General features: G+C 45.0%; 1 long non-coding RNA gene across 1 annotated transcript; it reads right to left on the bottom strand.

Annotated features, from left to right (window-relative positions):
• Positions 1–205: 205 nt before the first annotated feature.
• On the bottom strand, positions 206–762 carry LOC112636957. Its single transcript, XR_003122355.1, has 2 exons — positions 326–762; positions 206–283 (listed from the first exon to the last, which is right to left on the bottom strand). It is a non-coding gene; the product is annotated as an uncharacterized LOC112636957 (long non-coding RNA).
• Between the last annotated feature and the right edge of the window lie 1,186 nt (positions 763–1,948).

Here is a 1,948-nt window from a genome sequence, read left to right on the forward strand (position 1 = left end):
CAATTCCAGCTGACTACAGCTTCAAACTCCTGTGCTCAAGCAATCTTCCAGCCTCACCTTCCCAAGTAGTTGGGACTACAGGTGTGCACCACCACGCTGGACTCCTAGAATGATTTCAAACTCTTCCTAGTGTTGGGCGATTTTATTACCAGTGCCTGCCATGATAGCACGGCTTAGAAGACAATCCATCTCTTGTTTTTTTTTTTTTTTGTCGTTGTTGTTGACCTACTTCATTTCTGACCTGGGCTGATTCACCCTTCTTGAGCAATCTGGTGGTCCCCGGCTCCCAGGAGGTCACCATATTGAAGCCAGCCTTCATGCAGACCACCCCATTGCCATAGCACACCAAGGCCCAGAACTCATGGGCTCAAGCCACCCTCCAGCTGCAGCCTCTTGAGAACTCAAGATGGGCGTCACCATGCTGGCTCTCTTTTTCTCACTTGTTTAGCAGGGGAGGTAAGGAACCCATTGCACATTCAAGAGCATGTTTTACCTCCTATGCTGATAGTCTCAAAAGTGGTTTCAGCAAGCAGGCAAGATGATGCAGTGGGTTGTAGGAAGAACATATTCGAAATTCTATTAGTTTTTAATCTGTGAAAGATGCTAAGCCTCACTAATATATAATATGTGGTACACACAGTAATTCATGAATCAGAAAGTCTTATGTCATAAACAAAACATCCTAAGAGTTGGTGTTACACGTTTGGAGGAATTGATGGGATACCCTTCTTTATTTTTCACTTTCATCCTGTTACAGGATCATAGACTAAAGTAATTACCTTTCAGAAAATGGAATTGTTACTCTAAATGTAAGCATTAAGATCATACCTTGTCCGGGCGTGATGGCTCACGCCTGTAATCCCAGCACTTTGGGAAGCCAAAGCAGGCCAATTACTTGAGGTCAGGAGTTCGAGATCAGCCTGGCCAACATAGTGAAACACCGTCTCTGCTAATACAAAAATTAGCCAGGAATGGTGGCGCACGCCTGTAGTCCCAGCTACTCGGGGCTGAGGCAGGAGAATCACTTGAACCTCAGAGGCAGAGGTTGCAGTGAGCCGATATCGCACCACTGCACTCCAGCCTGGGCAACAGAGTGAGTGAGACTCCATCTCCAAAAACAAAACAAAAAGATTTTACCTTATCAGGTAGATAACCAATCAGAATTATGATGTGGAGGTTAAAAGGTGACTTTCACCAGCCATGGTTATAATCACTGAGGTTCTTGGATCTTGCAAGACTTCTCTTTTAGAAATAATAGAGGAATGCCTTCTGCAGGAGACAGTGGCTCACGCCTGTAATCCCAGCACTTTGGGAGGCCAAGGTGGGCTGATCACCTGAGGTCAGGAGTTCGAGACCAGCCTGACCAATATGGTGAAACTCTTACGGGGCATCCCAGCTACTCGGGAGGCTGAGGTAGGAGAATCGCTTGAACCTGGGAGTTCAACCAGAGGTTGCGGTGAGCTGAGATCGCGCCATTGCACTCCAGCCTGGGTGACAAGAGCAGCGAAATTCCATCTCAAAAAAAAAAAAAAAAGAAAGAAAGAATACAGTAATGTCTTTTTTACAGTTATGGGGAAGAATGAGCATGTTTTCCTGGTTAACAGCCAGAAGAGCCTACAGTTTGAAGACTACTAGAATTCCACTTTTTAATACATGGAGAAAATAAAGGCAAGCCTGACAGTCTCAAATTAAAGTAGAAAGAAGAGCAAAATAATTAACAAATAAAACACAGAGCTTGAAGTATCTTGCATCCATGGCTATTTGTAATTTTTTTCTTTTTTGAGACGGAGTTTTGCTCTTGTCACCCAGGCTGGAGTGCAATGGCCCAATCTCAGCTTGCTGCAACCTCCGCCTCCCAGGTTCAAGTGATTCTCCTTTCTCAGCCTCTGGAGTAGCTGGGATTATAGGCACGTGCCACCACACCAGGCTAATTTTGTATTTTTAGTAG

This window comes from Theropithecus gelada, chromosome 13, assembly GCF_003255815.1.
Source record: "Theropithecus gelada isolate Dixy chromosome 13, Tgel_1.0, whole genome shotgun sequence".
In the NCBI taxonomy this organism is placed as follows: Eukaryota; Metazoa; Chordata; class Mammalia; order Primates; family Cercopithecidae; genus Theropithecus; species Theropithecus gelada.